Here is a 16,379-nt window from a genome sequence, read left to right on the forward strand (position 1 = left end):
CCTCCCAAGAGAACCTAGAACCAACACACCCAGTACCTGACTTCAGAACACACAAGGGCACCACCCAAACACCGCCAAAAGCAATACACTCAAAGAGTGGGTTTGCAGGCATCCAAACCCCACTCAAGCAAATCCCGTGTGGTAGGGTCAGGTCCTGCATAATAGCTCATCTACTATAGATAGTCATGACCATTCCTTATAACCAGTCAGCCTGAGGGTCAGTACCTCCCTCTGACATTGTAACAACAATCAAGGTTCAACTGCAAAAGGAAGGTACACAAAACCCACACAGGGATACCTGCCTGGAAGATCCAGCTCAGATAACAAGGAAGACTGTGTCACTGGGCCTCACAGGATACATACTACATAAAGGCACTCTGCCAAGACTGGAAAATGTAGAAGTTCTACCTAATATACAGAAACAAACACAGGGAGTAAGCCAACTGAGAAGACAAAGAAACATGTCCCAAATGGGAAAAAAAAAAAAAAAGAAACAAGACAAAACTCAAAAAAAAAAAAAAAAAAAAAAAAAAAAAACTAAGCAAAATGGAGGCAAGCAATCTACCAGATGCAGAGTTCAAAACACTGGTTATAAGGATGTTTGATGAACTCTGAGAGAGTAGATAAACTCAGAGAGAACTTTAACAAAGAGATAAGAAACATAAAAAAGAATAAAAAATGAAGAATATAGTAACTAAAATGAAGAATACATTAGATGGCATCAAGAGTGAAGTAGATGTTGCAGAGGATCAAATTAGCAATTTGGAAAACAAGAAACACCCAGTCAGAACAGGAAAAAAAATTTATTAATGAAGATAGTTTAAGGGATCTCTGGGCAACATCAAGCATAACCAAATTCACATTACGGAGCTATTAGAAGGAGACAAGAGAGACAAATGGATTGAAATCCCTTTTGAAAAATAATGACATAACACCTATTCTGGGGAAGAAAACAGATATACAAATCCAGGAAGCACAGAGAGTCCCAAACAAGATGAACCCGAAGAGGCCCACACCAAGATACATCATAATTAAAATGCCAAAAATCAAATACAAAGAAAGAATCTTGAAAACATCAAGAGAAAAGCAGTTAGTTATCTACAAGGGAGAACTCATCAGACTTTCACCTGATTTCTCAACAGAATCTTTGCAGATCAGAGGGATTGATACAAAATACTTAAAATGATGAAAACAAAGATCTACAACCAAGATGACCTAGCAAGACTATTATTTAGAATCAAAGAAGAGATAAAGTGGTTTTCAGACAAGAAGCAGCTAGAACAGTTATTCACCACCAAACCAGTATTACAAGAAATGTTAAAGGAGCTTCTTTAAAAGAAGAAAAAATAAATAGATAAAAATATAAATAATAAAATGGCAATAACTACATACTTATCAATAATTACGTTAAATGTAAATGGAATAAATGCCCTGAAAAATACTTAGAGTGGTCAAATAGATAAGAAGACAAGACTCATATATATGTGGTATACAAGAGACTCACTTTAATTTAAAAGACACAGAGTCTAAAAATAAAAGTATAGAAAAAGATATTCCATGCAAATGAAAACAAAAGCTGGGATAATGATACTTACATCAGACAAAATAGACTTTAAAATAAAGACTATAATAAGAGACAAAGAAATACATTTTATAATGATAAAGAAATCAATACAATGAAGGAATATAATCTTTGTAAAGACTTATGTACCCAAGATAAGAGAAGAGCACCTAAATATATAGAGCAAATATTGATGAACATAAAGAGAGAGAGAGAGAGGCAGTAATACAGTCATAGTAGGGGACTATAAGACCCAATTGACATCAATGGATAGATCATTCAGACAGTAAACAAACAAGGAAACAGAGACTGTAAATGACACATTAGGCCAGATAGATTTATTAATATTTGAGAACATTTTACCTAAAGGGAGCAGAACATACATTCTTTTTAAGTGTACATGGAACATTTTCCAGGATAGAACACATATTAGACCACAAAACAAGTCTCAATAAATTTAAGAGGACTGAAATTTAACGGCATGAAACTAAAAATCAATTTAAAGAAAGAAAACCTGAAAATACGCAATCTCATTGAAGCAAAATAACATGATGCTAAACAATGAATGAGTTAAAAATGAGATCAAGAAAGGAACCAAAAGATTCTTTGAGGCAAATGAAAATGAAAACACAATAAGCCCAAAAGTTATGGGACAGAGCCAAAGCAGTTCTAAGAGACAAACTCATGGCAATAGAGTCCTTCTCCAAGAAACAAGAAAAATCTCAAATAAACAATTGATCTTTAAACCTTAAAGGAATTAGGGGAAAAAAAATGAGCAAATCCAAAAGTGAACAGAAAGGGGAAAAAATAAAGATCAGAGCAAATATAGATGAATAGTCTATTGGGTTTGCTGAAAAGTTAGTTTGGTTTTTTCCATAAGATGGCTCTAGCAGCACTTAGTTGTTGCATTTCATTTGAAATAATTTTGTTAGGTTGTATTGTGATAGCTGTGATATCAGTGTATATTAAAAATATCTTATCAAAATCAGTGAATTTTTGTGTAGCTATTTTAATATTAAATTTAGAAGAAAATAAGCAACATTTTTGTATATTATACATTATTATCTCAAGAAAGAAATGCAACTGAAATGTATGCATTTGTGCAGTGTATGGAGTGTACGGAGATGTGGGCAGTGTATGGAGAAAGTGCTATGAGTGATCAAATGTGTCAAAAGTAGTTTGTGAAGTTTTGTGTCTCTCTGGATGATGCTCCACATTCGGGTAGACCAGTTGAAGTTAATGGCAATCAAATCATCACATTAACTGAGATCAACATTATACCATGCAGGAGATAGCCAGCATACTCAAATTGTTCAAATCAAGTGTTGAAAATCATTTGTACCAGCTTGGCTATGTTAATCACTTTGATGTTTGAGTTCCTCATAAGTTAAGCAAAAACAAAAAAAACAAACAAACAAAAAACCCTTTTGACCATATTTCTGCATGTGATTCTCTACTTAAATGTAAAAAAAAAAAATGTTTTTAAAACAAGTCGTGATAGGCAATGAAAAGTGGATACTTTATAATAATGTGGAATGAAAGAGATCATGGGGCAATTGAAATGAACCACCACCAACCACACCAAAGGCCGATCTTCATCCAAAGAATGTGATGTTGTGGATGTGGTGGGATGAGAGTGCTCTATTATGAGCTCCTTTTGGAAAACCAAATGATTATTCCAATAAATACTGCTATCAATTAGACTAACTGAAAACAGCACTTAACGAAAAGCATCCAGAATTAGTCAACAGAACACACATAATCTTCCATCAGGACAACACAAGACTGTTTGTTTCTTTGATGACCAAGCAAAAACTGTTACAGTTTGGCTACAAAGTTCTGATTCATCTGCCATATTCACTAGACATTGCACCTTTAGATTTCCATTTATTTCTGTCTTTACAAAGTTCTCTTAATGGAAAAAAAAGTCCAATTCCTTGTAAGATTGCAAAGGCACCTAGAATAGTTCTTTTCTCCAAAAGATAAAAAGTTTTAGGAAAATGGAATTATGAAGTTGCCTGAAAGATGGCAATGGCAGAAAGTAGTGGAACAAAATGGTGAGTATGTTGTTCAATAAAGTTATTGGAGAAAATGAAAAATGTCTTTTATTTTTATTGTATTTATTTTATTTTTTACTTTTTTTTATTGTTCAAGCACTGTTATTTCCATTTTCCTGACACTACTTTCCCAGCCCCACCCCCACATCCCACCCTCAATCCTTCCCCACTTTGGCTTTGTCCATGGGTCTTTTATACATGTTTCTTGATGACCCTTCCTCTTCTTTCCTCTCTTATCTCCCTCCTACTTCCCTCAGTTATTGTCAGTTTGTTCTTTATTTCAATGTCTTTGGTTATATTTTTTCTGCTTGTTTGTTGATTAGGTTCCACTTATACATGAGATAATATGGTATTTGTCTTTCACCGCCTGGCTTATGTAACTTAGCATAATGCTCTCAAGTTCCATCCATGCTGTTGTGAAGGGTAGGAGCTCTTTCTTTCTGCTGCATAGATTTCCACTGTGTATATGTACCATAGTTTTTTATCCACTCATTTACTGATGGGCACATATGTTGCATCTGAAACTTGCCTATTGTAAATTGTGCTGCTATGAACATTGGGGTGCATTGGTTTTTTTGAATTGGTCTTTTATTTTTCATTAAAAACTGGACAAACCTTTTGGCCAACCTAATAAAAACATAATACTGTTGGGAACCGTCCTGCCTGGTTCCAGGGACTGTATCCTCACCAACCGGTGAGAGGGCCCCAAGGCTGGAGCTGAGCAAGGAGGCCTTGGGAAAATAGGACACTGAGGAGACAAAACCTGTCTCCCTGGCAGGGATGCAGCCCCTGCCTCCCTCACATCACTCTGCTTGGCCCCGGAGGATGGCTGGTTATTCAATGATGGGTAAGATCCTTCAATGGTAGGGGCAACAAATAGGCACAGTCTCATGGGGGCCATCAGGAAAGGACTTGGGGGACACGGAGTAGGGTCAAAAGACCTTTACCCCTCAGCTTTGTCATGGTCAGAGTCATCATTCTATCTGAAAGAAATCTTATCTGCTCTGCTCCACCTGCCTGACTGGGTCAGTGAAATAATACTTAAAGGCAAGTACAGCCCTAAACTGGATCAGGCAGTTCCTGGGGACAATTAGGCCTAGAGAAGAAATGCATTAAATCCTATGAAACTTACTTTGCTAAGAATGTCCTCCAGTTAATGAATACTGATGTTTGGGATAGAGCATAAGATGAGATTAATTTCCCAGGTTTCAGGGTCAAATGGGCACCACCCAGTCTACCAGACCCTGACCTGAGGCAAAACTCTGTGTTTTGTCAATTGTTTTCTATGATCTCTATCTGTTTTCTGTAAACATAGCCTTTTGACATTGATCAGCTTTGCATGCAAGCTGTAGACCCCTGCATATATCATTCTCTATAAAAGCCACTTCAAGAGAAGGGCTCAGGGCATTCTCCACTAGAGAGAATCGCCACTCCCTTTTCCTGGCAGACTGAGAGTGTTTGGAATGACTTATTTCCTCATCCATGGCAACCGGGGGAGAACTCTGCACCTGCATATGAGGTACCCCCTGCATCTGATGTCCAAACAGGGACCCCTCACAATACAATGTCAATGAAACCAAGAGCTGAATCTTTGGGGAAAAAAAAAAACAAAACAAAATTGATAAATCTTTAACCAGACTCATCAAGAGAAAAGAGGACCCAAAAAATAAAACCCAAACTGAAGAAGCATAAGTGACAACTGATGCCACAGAAATACAAAAGATTATTTTAAAACACCATGAATAATTATATGCCAACAAATTGGACCACCTAGAATTAGAAAAATTCCTAGTAACATAAAATCTGATAAGACTGAATCAAGGAGAAGCAGAAAATCCAAAGAGACCAATTACTGCCAACAAAATAATAATCAAACAACTTCCAACAAAAAAAAGACCTGAGCCAGATGGCTTCGCAAGTGAATTTTACCAAACATTTAAAGAAGAATTAACAATTATATACCAAACTATTTCAAAAAAGTCAAAGAGCAGGGAAGTCTTCTCAGCTCATTTTAAAAGGCCACCATTACCCTAATTCAAAAACCAGAGAAAGACATTATGAAGGAGAAAATTACAGGCCAATATCCCTGATGAACACAGATACAAAAATTCTCAATAAACTATTAGCAAACCAAATTCAGCAATACATTAAAAAGATAGCTCTGGGTGGTGTGGCTTAGTGGATTGAGTTCTGGCCTGTGAACCAAAGGGTCACTGGTTCAATTCCCAGTCAGGGCACATGCCTGGGTTACAGGCCAGGTCCCTAGTAGGGAATTCTTGATAAGCAACCACACATTGATATGTCCCTCCATCTCCTTCTTTCTCCCTTCCCCTCTCTCTAAAAACAAAGAAATACAATCTTTATGAAAAAAACATTTTACACCATGATCGAGTGGAATTTATCCCATAGATGCAATTTTGGTTCATTATCTTCAATTACCATGACATACACTACATAAACAAATGTAGGGTAAAAATCATATGACCATAATAATAGGTGCATAAAAAACATTTGACAAAATCCACCACCCATCTATTATGAAAACTCTCAATAAAGTGGGAATAGGCAGAACATATCTCAACATAATAAAGGCCATGTATGATAAATCCACAGCTAACATCATAGACAACAGTGAAAAGTTAAAATTGTTTACCTTGCAATCAGGAAAAAAACAAGGATGTACACTTTCACCACTTTTATTCAACATAGTAGTGGAAGTCTTAGCCACAGCAATCAGACAAGAAAAATAAATAGAATGTATCCAAATTGGAAAGGAAGAAATAAAACTATCATTATTTTCAGATAACAAGATACTATATAGAGAAAACCCTAAACAGTCCACTCAAAAACTATTAGATAGCAGGATACAAAATTACTACTCATAAATCAGTTGTATTTTTATACACCAGAAACAAAGTATTAGAAAGAGAAATTAAGATAACAATCCCATGTACAGTTACATCAAAAAAATACCTAGGGATAAATTTAATCAAGGAGGGAAAAGTCCTATAGTCAGAAAAACATAAGACAATAAAGAAAGACATTGTAGAAAACACAAATAAATGAAGCATATACTATGTTCATATGTAGGAAGAATTAACATCATTAAAATGTCCATACTACCCAAAGCAATCTACGGATTTAATGTCACCCCTATCAAAATACCAATGGCATTTTTTTTTTTACAGAATTAGAACAAATAATCCTAAAATGTATATGGAACCACAGAAGACTCTGAATAACTAAAGCCATTTTGAGAAAGAACAAAGTTTCAACTACACTCCAAGCTGGTAGTAATCAAAATAGCATGGTACTGGCATAAAAACAGACACATTGATTCACTGATCAGAATAGTGAACCCAAAATAAACCCGTGCCTATATGGTCAATTAATCTATGGCAAAGGAGGTGAAAATAAGCAATGGGGTAAAGACTGTCTCTTCAACAAATGTTGCTGGGAAAACTGGACAGACTCACGGAAAAAAAAGAAACTGAATCATCTTCAAGTATCATATACAAGGAAAAACTGAAAGTGAATTTAAAACTTATATGTAAGACCCCAAATTATAAAGCTTCTAGAAGAAAATATAGGCAGTAAACTCTGACATTGGTCTTTCTCAGCAAAGGGAAACAAAAGAAAAAATAAACAAATGGGACTACATCAAACTAGAGAGTTTTTGCACAGCAAAGGAAACCATCAACAAAATGAAAAGACAGCCTGCTAAATGGGAGAAGATAGTCAGTCACAGGATGATACATCTGGTAAGGGGTTAATATCTAAAATATATAAGGAACTTATACAATGTAACACCAAACACTCACAAAACAACTGATTTAAAAATGCACAAAGAGCGTGAATAGACATTTTTTAGAGGACACACTGATGGCCAACAGTCATATGAAAAGATGCTCAACATCACTAATCATCAGAGAAGTGAAAATTAAACCACAATGTCACTTCACACCCTATCAGAATGGCTATCATCAATAAATTAACAACCAGTGTTGGTGAGGATGAAGAGAAAAGGGAAGCAATGCTGGTTGGATTTTAAATTGATGCAGTCACTGCGGAAAATACTATGGAGTTACCTTAAACAATTAAAACTAGAACTACCATATGACCCTTCTGGGTATTTATTCGATGTAACACAAAACACCAATTAAAAAAGATGTATGCACCTCTATGTTCATTGTAGCATTATTTATGATAGCCAAGGAATGTATGCAACCTAAGTGTTTTCAATACACAAATGGAATAAAGAAGTGGTACATATATACAATGGAATATTATTCAGCCTTAAGAAAGAATAAAATCTTGCCATTTGCAACGACATGATGGACATAGAAGATATTATGCTAACTGAAATAAGTCAGGCAGAGAAAGATAAATATCATATGCTTTTTACTTATATATGGAATCTCAAAAACAAAAGAACAAACAAACTCATAGATACAGAGAACATTTTTATGGTTGCCAGATGTGAAGGGGGTTGGGTGTATGAGTGAGAAAGGAGAAGGGATTAAGATAGCCATTTATAAAAACAGTCACAGGATGTAAAGTCCAGCATAGGGAATATAGTCAATAATATTATAACTATGTATGGTGCCAGATGGGTACTATATTTATTGGGGCGATTGCTTTCTAAGTTGTATAAATATTAAATAAATAAATAAATAAATAATCAAATTCATAGAAACAAAAAGCAGAATGATGGTTACCAGTGCCTGGGAGGAGGGGAAAATTGGGTGTGTAATGCAGGTGCTCCAAGCCAGGGAGCTGCACTGCACTTGTGTTTGTGATATTCTGGAAAAAAAAACACCCAGAGAACCAGCAGATATGGACATGCCATTTATTACTCACATTTCTAGGGAGTGCACCAATTATGATGACAGTAGATCAGTGCAAGAGCAACTGCACCCTACCTCCAGCTGTAGTGCTACTTATCAGGTTAGGGAGGAAGCAGTGGCAGCAAGGAGGAAGCAGTGGCAGCAAGGGGAAAGCTGCAGTAGCATGTGAAAATGCTACAGGGTTGTGATAAACACAGTCACCTTGAGAAGGGTGGGACTCCACATGCAGTCTGTTTTCCTTGCTCCTCAAGGCTGCTAGCCAGGCAGCCACCTGTTCTCTGAGGTGGAGAGACCATGTCTTGAACTACTCCATACTCCATCCCTACATGCTCTTCCACCTTATAACCTTCGCATTAGGTCTTCCAAACAGGGTGTCCCTGGGTGGTGAGAGCATTGGCTCATCGCATCCATATGCCATAAACACAGTATATGCTATATCCTAAGAGGAAGAGAAGAAGGCAGAGGCCAGCAAGGCCAAGGAGGACATGACACCACCAGCTTCCCAAAGAATTCTACCAGGAGGTGAAGGGGTCTGAGTCCAAAGCTGAGATGTGTGTGATTTCATCATCTAATGCAGCCAGGGCCTGAGACATGTTATGGAAGTTATCAGGGATGTACATACAACATCCTCTATGTAGGGTGACACAGGTTTCTCCCTGGGATACTGTTAAGAGGTCTAAGGCCACCTGGGTCTGTAAAACTACTTTTCTAATTTGTGAGACTTCCTTGGGCACTAGGGATACAGAATTTCTAGTGTGACTGAGAGGTAAACTAGTATGATTTGCTAAAGCGGTTATGGCAGTATGCATGAGAATTGTTCCAGCACGGGGTACAAATATTGCAAGTGGGTAAAACCACCAGTCTATTTCTCTGATTTGGTTGTGGGCCCAAAAGGAGTCCCACTTCTGGGGAAAGTGTCTGTCACTCGACCGAGGAGGTAGGGCTTCCCCAAGTACAGTGCCCAGTCCAGTTGTAGGGCAGGCAGAGCCACCCACAGGGTTCAAAAGACCAGTGGGTTCTCATGGAACAGGGTGAGCCCATTTGAAGTGAAACATTATTTTTCACCCCACCATCATCTGTGACATGGTGATGTGTTGGCAGAAGTCTCTGGGGATCCATCCTATTAGCTGGGCAGTTTTATTGGTGGTCCTTTTGCAGTGTTTGATGCACAGTGGCATGGCTTGCTGCAGCTCTACCTGTAGGGCCACCAACCACTCCAAGCCACCCCAAACTGCATAGCTAAACCATGGTTTGGTCCAGTTTACCTATTCCTATACAAGTACAAACACCAAGGCATGGATGTGATTGTAGAGGGGATCAGAGTTGTTCCATGTTTGCTGCCAGTTCCATTAGGCCTGGTTGGTGAGATCAATCCATTAGGGAAGTTATGCAGAGGCTGCCATAAGGAACTCTGTGCAGACCCTACAGTCTGATCAGTTGTTTGCAGCAACCAGCATTTCCACCCATTGGAGGAAGGTGCGGCTTCCTCAGAATCTGACCAGACAACCTCCAAGAGTTTGACAGAAAAAGTGTATAATATAAGGTCATATTATACATTCTATGAAAACAGAGTGAACACAAAGATTAATGAACACAACAAATCATAAACCAGTTTCTGAGTCTTCAAGAGTGTTAGATGAGAAGAATTCCAAATATAAGGCTTTTGCTGGAAGGAAATTAAGCAGAGAAAATCAGATAGATCCTCTTTATCTGTAGTTTAAATGTCTCTGGTGATATCATCAGGTGCTCAGGTAAATTCTGTATGGTTGACACTACATCAGTAGTTCTCATAATTTCAAATCAAAGGATGAAAAAAAGTGAAACATTAGTTTAAAAGAAAACTAGAAAAATTCAGGACCCAGTCTAGTTCATAGGTAAGAAATAAAATTTTATAAACACTTTATTGACTTGGAGTCTACTTTCCATAATTGTATATGATAGATTTTATTAAAACATAATTTTTCTCCTGAAAGCACCATCATTTTAATTAAAGAGCCAAATTGACAGCAATTCATTCATTGCATTAAGTCCAGTTTCAATTTGGCCTGGTTATATGCATAAACACAACAGCAGGAATGGCAATTGGTTACATAGGCTTTCTTAAATCTACCTCGCTGGAATGTTACAAGGGATTCCTAGACTGAGCTTTAATTAGTCCCTCAAGGCCAGGAAGCCAAGCCACAAAGCCACAAGGCTTTGCCTGCAGTACCTGCAGATTTGGGTTAGTGTCTCAGTTCCTTGAGGTCCTCAAAATGTCCTGAGGTTCTTTCCTTGACATCTTCCAGCAACACAATCTTTGTTCCTTACCTGGAAATACTGCTATGAACCTTTTGAATAAGCAAGGTAGCAGGCCAGCTCTCCAAGGGGTTTCATTGGCTTCAAAGTTGATATTTAGGCTTTCTGGCGACATCCGGTGTCCAGACATGTCTCTTTTGATTATGAAATTCCAGACACATATGTGGTTAAAGCCAGTCCAGATGTTTTGTTATGAAGAAATCAGATTCCTATTGGATTCACAAATAAACATATTGCCATGGAAAGAATAATACTCTTTCATTAAGATTTTCCAAATTCCATAGGGATCATGTAGGAAAAAATGTAAATGCTTCAATATTGCTTATGAAAGTATAATCTACCAAATTGCTTTAAGAAAAAAAAGTTTTCTTATGTATGAAAAAAACAAATATTAAAAATAAGCAATATTTTTCAACAAAAAGTTATTAAAGCCAAAATTATCTTCAGTTTATTATGTCCCATAATCAGTTTCTTTTCATCCTGATCATCTGCAAGGAACTCTATAAATCCAGCTATTTCACAGAACTCTAGCAATCTTCACTCAGTTCAAAGGTATGAACTGAAAATCCATTCTCAGAAATATGCAATCCATAACAAGTCAGAGTCCACTCCATGAATCCTTACCAAGATACATTTTTGCAAATGCATCAGAGTAAAACAATGCCTGTTTATAAATGACAAAACTTAAAATGACATGGTTACAAATTTGAGTATAATGCAATTGACAATGGAATTTGCTTTCCTGTAATAATATTTTAAGATAACTAAAATTACAAGTAAAAGTATATCAGAACTTATATAATGTCTAGAACATCTACTTTAATAATAAAAATATGTATATACAAATAGAACATACTTATTATTTCTTTATTTCAAAAAGCTTCCCATATACTTTAAGTATATTAAATAGGCTTAATTGGTTCAAAAATTTCTCTTTTATAAAAGAGTACGAATTCTTGAGGTGTTCCAGGGGCCTACTAGAGTAACTCAAAGTCATTTGTCAGTTATAAAGTCTCTTAAACTTTGAACTTTGGGAAGGTGTCAAACAAACTTAACCAAAAGACTATCATATAAACTTTTTGTAAAACAATACATTTTTATTCTAATAACATTAAAAGACATCAAACTTTTTTAAAAGTTAGCTGTAGATCTTTCTTTGTTAAATCACTTTTTGTTATTCTATTAGAATTCTCTCAATTTCTCCCTCTTTGCCCTCCTCCACCCGCCCTACTCCCTGCTCCCACAGTCAATTCCCACATTATTGTCCATCTCTGTGAGTCATTCATACATGTTATTTGTCTAGTCCCTTCTCCTTCTTTCTATGATTGCTCCCCTCCTCCCTTCTCCTCTGGTCACTTTCAGTCTGCTCCATGTTTCCAAGCTTGTGGTTCTATTTTGTTTGTTAGTTTATGTTGTTAATTAGATTCCACTTATAGGTGAGATTGATTTTCACATCAAATAATTTGTCCAGACCACAGGATCCTGCTTAACGTACATAAGTGCTTACTTTCTTTAGGCCAATAAAATATTACACCCTAGTAATGCCATCCAGAGACAGGAAATGCACCACACGTAACACACAGATGAACATATATAACATAAAAGCCATACACATGAAGATTGAACACATAAAGATTGAACACATAGACTATACACATAATTTGAATTACTAATTTGTGTAGAGAAAGCACATTTTCTCATTTGCTTGTCTTTTTGCTTCTTCCCTCTACACAACCTTTCTTCAAGTTGCACAGACCCTCTGCAATTTTCCTAGTCACTTTTAGCTTGCTCTTTTAATGCATCCAGAAATTACAATTTACTTTTAATTCTATTTTCTGTAAAATATATTGCCATAATTTACATCTTTTATTACCAAACTATAATATATATTCTTTCTCAACTTAATTGGAATCTCCAGTTTTTAGTGATAGTTAAAATTAAGTAACTAATATTCATTCTTTAGATTGACAAATTTATGAATATATTTTGTAATTCACATAAAATTTTTTTTCTATTGCGAAGTACATTCATATTTTTATTCTTGATGATTACTTCATTCCTTTAGTGAGCTCAAAAGTGGTCTCTTTCATTATCTAGTGTCCTTGAGAACTTTTACAGAGGCTGAAGAAGAGGTAGGGGAGATATCAGCCTTGGGCTTGGTCCCAGTACTACAGCTTCTGGGCCTCCAGCAGGAGCATTCAGAGTGTTTAAAAGACTCATTTTTTCCCTTGTATTCCTGAGTTTTACTGTCTGAAAAGGGAGTGAGATATTTTTCTCTCTTTAAGCCGTCAACGTAAATCCTGAGTCAAATCCTTATAATGTAACAACATGAGAGCCTGCACATTAGAGATCTTACCCCATTTACTAGACCTTTAGCAAAACAATTCTAATTAGACTAAAATGCAGCCTAAGCCATTCCTTTTCAATACAAGAACAAAAACAAAATATAAAGCAAAATTTCAAGGAGGGACTTGGACTAGCTTTAGAACTTTATCTCTTCATTTACTTCTCCAACTTAAGCTTACCCTCTAACTACTCTACTTTTGCTTTGGCTGCTTCTAACTTTTCCCTGTGCAGGCCCTTTGCAAAGCCTGTGAGAGCATTGTAGGTATCTGCCCAATACTGGTGCACCACCTAGGGATTCCCTCACTGTTCTTGGGATTTTTCCCACTATTTCTGGTATCCCTTCAACAAGGTTCCTCTACCTGGCATGCTGCCATGTGCAGTTGACTGGATGGGGGTGTTTTCCAGAATATCCTGACAGCTATGCCAATAGTAACACAGGAGCTTCGAACTGGGGAGCTTCACTGTCCTTGTGTTTGTGATATTCCAGTAAAAACCACCCAGAGGACCAGCAGATGTGGACATGCTGTTCGTTACTTGCATTTCAGGGGAGCACACCAGTGGTGGTGGATCAGTGTGAGAGTGACTGCACCCTGCCTCCACCCTTGGTGCTACTTTCAGGTTAGCGGGGAAGCAGTGGCAGAGGGAGGGAGCCATGGAAACATGTGAAAATGCTACAGGGTTGTGATAAATACAGGGCCCTTGAGAAGGCTGGGACTCCAGATACTGGCTGTTTTCCTTGCTCTTTATGGCTGCTGGCCTGGCAGCTACCTGTTTTGAGAGGTGGAGGGTCCATGTCTTAAGCTACCCTGCAGGGAGTTATTGTTTAAAAGATACAGAGTTTATGTTTTGCAAGACAAAAAGTCTTAGAGATATGTTGCACAATACTGTGAATATACTTAACACTACTGATTGTGCACTCGGAAATGGTTAAAATGGCAAGTTTTATGTTATTTTTTAACCACAATTAAAAAATAAAATTCAAAATAATTTTTAAAAATATTTTTTACCTCAGACAAGCAAAGAAAACACTGAGGGCTTTTGGATCTTCTCGTTTCCCCAAGTCTTATCTGACTACCGAGTCAACAAGTTAAAAAGATATAACAAAAAAAAAATTTAATCCAGTTTTCTGTGTGACAGCCTGGTATTAAATTCTCCTTAGTCTGGGGCCACCTTGCCACTGGCCTGATCTTAGAGCACTGCAAGGGTCCTTCCTCAGCATAAGCAGCTCCTTTGTTTTTATTTTTTCCAGGACTTCAAGTCTCCAGATAATTTTATGGGTCTCAATTCTTTCAAATGACCTTGAGATTAATGAAGCTAGCCACTTGGGCAATACTGGTTCATCACATTATAGCTCTAGGAGCACGTTTTTGAATTTTTCTAAGCAAGTGCAGTTTTAAATTCACCAAATAATACCACCAATGTTTCCTGGGAGATGCAAAAAACGTTCAGAAAGTCACATTGGTATAGCCATACTGAGTGCATCAGGCCTATTTCATGTCCCTGGTAGATGGGATCTTGAATAACACTAGCCAATTTTTAATAACCCAAGCACAGCACAAATAGTTTTTATAAAACAAACATGTGTGTTACCTAAAAACAAATAAAATGTATGAATCTTGTTTAGGCCAGACAATTGGAGAAATTTTATTATGAACTGGCTATTAGGTGATATTCAGGAATGATGATGAGTTTGGATAGGTGTGAGATAGGAGATTTTGTGTGTGTGTGTGTGCGCGCATGGGCGCATATGTGTGTAAGACAGGAGAATACACACACACACACACACACACACACACACATATATAAATTTGATACATCCTGGATTTATATATCCAGGATATATATATCCTGAAGTATTTATGTGACATCTGGAATTTGAATTTTAAAAAAAACTAACAAAAAAAGTTGAGGGGAACAAATTAGGACTGGCCCATATGCTGTGGAAGCTGCATTATGGAGGTGTGTGAGCTTATCATACTTTTTCTCTATGTGAATGTGAGAGATGAAGCTTGGTTCTAGACTTCTACTTCAGACATTGCCTTTACCTATTAGATTGAGTTCTCAGCATCATGTTAAGAAAATCTGCATTAGTTTTAGCAATGAATTGGAGCTATGTAAAAGGTAGATTCTATTCCAAATACTGACCCTGTTGCAGTAATATAATAATCATAGCTACCATTATTTAGTGTTTATTACATTCCAGATGCTTAATCATTTTGCATACGTTATTCAATCCTCACAATAAATCTATGTTTCAGAGCATAAAGAGGAGCTCAGTTGTTGCCTTTAGACAGCTCTTCCAAGACCACAAAAAATAATTATTCTAGCTAAATAACTGAAAAATCCTCAAAAGTCTTTGAGGCAGTTTTCTATGAATAGCTCTAATTTATATCTGTAGTCCTACAGATACACAGAAAAACATCATAATTATGATAATAATGGCAAAAATTTACTGAGTGCTTACAATGTACTAGAGTCTCTATTCTAAGCCCTTTGCATGTGCATTCTCACAATAATCTATTAGATAGTATGGTAGATTCAGTTCATTGATAGTGCCAATCAAATGTTTTCCTGTATTCATGTCCTTTGCAGTTCCTGCCATCAAAAAGGTGGAATGCATTTGACATCCTTGAAATTAGACTTATTTTTGACTATAGAATGTGGTCATTAGTTGTGAGGACTGACCATATCCAAGCCAAGATTTAAGAGGTTATGAACACTACTTTCTCTCTCTTGAATCCTTGTCTCTGCCATGAGACTAAGTTTGGGGTAACTGGCTAGAGAATGAGATGCCACATGGAGACAATCCAATGGGCCCTAACTAACAGTCAACCACCAGAAGCAGAGACAACTAGTCACTATCCAGCTAACCACAGGTGCATGAGCAAGCCCAGCTGAGACCAGAACTGCTCAGGTAAGCTTTGTCTAAATATATAAATGGTTGTATTTTGAGCCAGTAAGTTCTGGAATGAGTTTATGATATAAGCAAGTGCCATTGTTTACTCTAGAAGAAGAAACCATGACACAGAAAGTTTCTTTTCCATAGTCACACAATAAGTGGGGAACTAAGAAACATACCCAGAACTCTGACTCTGAAGTCCACACTGTTAGTGCATGGCTTTTCAGAGCATATTATTTTCACTAAAGATAAAGCAAGATGGGAGGTTATTGGGCTTTGACACGTAGCAACCCAATCATGACCAGGGACAATTCGTTACAACCACCTGGCAAGATAGGTGTTCCCATCCTTCCTCACCACTTTCAAGTACATCT

This window comes from Pteronotus mesoamericanus, unplaced genomic scaffold, assembly GCF_021234165.1.
Source record: "Pteronotus mesoamericanus isolate MK-2021 breed Mesoamerican mustached bat unplaced genomic scaffold, CSHL_Meso_final contig_94, whole genome shotgun sequence".
Lineage (NCBI taxonomy): Eukaryota > Metazoa > Chordata > Mammalia > Chiroptera > Mormoopidae > Pteronotus > Pteronotus mesoamericanus.